The sequence below is a fragment of the Etheostoma cragini genome, chromosome 5 (assembly GCF_013103735.1).
Source record: "Etheostoma cragini isolate CJK2018 chromosome 5, CSU_Ecrag_1.0, whole genome shotgun sequence".
Taxonomy (NCBI): Eukaryota; Metazoa; Chordata; class Actinopteri; order Perciformes; family Percidae; genus Etheostoma; species Etheostoma cragini.
This window is the reverse complement of record NC_048411.1, coordinates 6,889,885-6,892,549: the sequence shown is the minus strand read 5'-3', so window position 1 is coordinate 6,892,549 and position 2,665 is coordinate 6,889,885.

The following is a 2,665-nucleotide window of genomic DNA, read 5'->3' as shown; positions in this document are numbered from 1 at the left end:
GCCACCCGTTGCCGTTGTAATCTGGTTGGCAGTTCTCTTTCTCTGCATTTTATTTCACAACATGAGCAACAAGTTATTGTTAAACTAAACTAGTTGGTTGAGGGTCGTTTTGGCGAGATGGAAGTGCTAATAAGGGCGAACAGGGTCGGAGCTCAAAAACTTGCCACCACTCAGATAGACGCCATAACCGGAAGCCCCTCTAATCTAGTTCTAATCTAGACATTTGAGTTGCCCATTCAATGTCCAATCAAGCTAAAGTTGTGCTCCAGAAGTCTCTCATAGACTCTCAAGTAAAGTCCATTTTTTTTCAAATATCAGAGCTTACACAGACACTTACACACCCTCCTGTCAAGAAGGCTAGCATTCAGCAACTCAAATGTCTCTTTGAAAGAAGTTCTTTTTAGTCTGCAAACAAATCACAATGCATTTGCAACAAAACAAGTACTACCTCCCAGACCAAATTTAAACATTCAACAGGTTCCTACAAAGGTGAGAAAGTCCTACAACTGAGAATTTTCAAAAAAATGGTACGAACAAAAAACCTGGCAGGCTGCAACGTAGCCAATGCAGCCTTTTGCTACTCCTGCTTACTCTTTCACCCTGAAGGCTGATCGGCAGACAGCTGTGTCTTCTTGCCAACAATAAGACAGTTAAACTCATGGTGCAAGCTTACGATGGAGCCAGTGGGATGAGGGCAGAGAAGGCTGGTGTGCAGAAAAAGGTGCGTGAGCATTTCAAGAATGACCATTATGTGCATTTCTATGCTTATCAGCTAAATCCGATCATGTAGCAAGCTACTTCTCGTATCAAAAAAGTGAATATTTTCTTTTCCGAGCTTAGCAGTAGAGCAACTTTTTTTTCCTGTCACCCAAATGGACCAGCATGTAATGAGTCTATATAATATATTAGTTTAACCTTTTAAGTTGAATTACTAAAATGAATGAACTTTTGCACCATATGCTAATTCTTTGAGTTTCACCTGTACGGTACATAGCCTAACAAACACATTGGTCTGTTTGCCTTCAAGGACTCTTTCCAACAGCAGCTGCAAGTAACAACGAGCCACAAGACCCAGAACGGCTTTGAGGGAAGGGGAGAAGCAGAGGCTGTCTGTACTGATTCTCTGAGACTGTCACTGTTAAACATCCTCATAAATAGTCCCATGACAGCTGAACTCAACTTTGAGACGAGTTAAGACATTCCTCCAAAATTCACTGGGGCAAGAATGTGTGAATACACTGGCCATGCTTTCCATGGAGAGGTAACTAGTCCTCAATATGCCTGATTTCAATGAGAAAGTCATTGACCGCTTTGCTGCACTGAAAAAGAGAAAAGCACAGATCAGTACAAGTAATGTAGCCTTCCTCTCTGTCCCTCTCCCTGTCTCTTTTAAACACACACAGTCCAAAGCAGGTTCTTTTTTTTTAAACAGACAAAGCACGTTTATGTCAACACACAGAAACACACACACACACAACCCCAAATCAGTTCACAGTTGATGAATGTATACAAATCCCCAAAATATGCTTGTTCATAATTACAAAGCCATAGCTGTATTAACCTTTCTAGGAATTAATTTCAAATGCTGTTTTCAGGCAAAATGTCTATCATTGTTCATGGTTGTTTTCACAAATCTATACAAGAGGGCAAAATATGGAAGTCCATGCAAATAGCTTATTACTAATAACTTACCTCAATGTTTCAAAATCATTTTGACTGTGTGCTCTACAGTGGTTTAAAGTGGGGTTTTGACTTGCTAAACCAGTACTATTTTTTTAGTCAATGTGCCAGTGTCCGTTTTTTACTGAAATGAAACTACACTCTCTACACTGATAACGTTCTTTAGGAGTAAGCTTTTTAAGTCAGGGTGACCCATCCCACCTATTCACTGGTAATGGTCTAAGGTAGCTACCCAAAATGTAATATTAATTTACTAAATAAAATGAATTAGAATATGTTACCCTGGAGCTGAAAAATATTCTAATGTACAATAAACTTGCAGTTTTACTAAATTTTTGTGCTGCTGTCAGAGAGGAACTACCAGTGTATGTGAACGCATTTGAAAATCAGTAATATACATTTCTATAAGTGATAACTCATGTGAAACTGGCTGAATTTGTGCTGATGAGGTGCAGTATCCCCCTCCATCTAGCAATGTTATGGGCTGAAAATGAGCACATATTGCTTAGCCCAGTGATGATTACTGAAGCAGCTTTGCCATTGTTAGCTTTTATGCTTAAAACATCTGAAGCCACAGTGATATTCTTATTGAGGGTTAGTCTAAGTAGTTGCGGTCAGGGGCTGAAACCATGTACATTTAGAATGAAATGCCACATTAAAGAATGCAGAAAGTAAATAATTTTTGTGGCCAAAAATATTTTTATCAAATAAAGCATAAAAGCCTGTGGCCTTTGTACACTTCCGAAGGGTACTAAAAGACAAATGCTTACTCCAAATATTATTATGCTATGCTGCTGAATTGCAATCTCACTTCTCACCTTGTTAGTAGGTGATAACAGACAAAACAATGCCTGCACTCATCTTAACTAGACAAAGGAAAACTGTGGATTCAAGTGAGGAATTGAACTGAGATATACACTCACCGGCCACTTTATTAGGTACCCCATGCTAGTAACGGGTTGGACCCCCTTTTGCCTTCAGAACT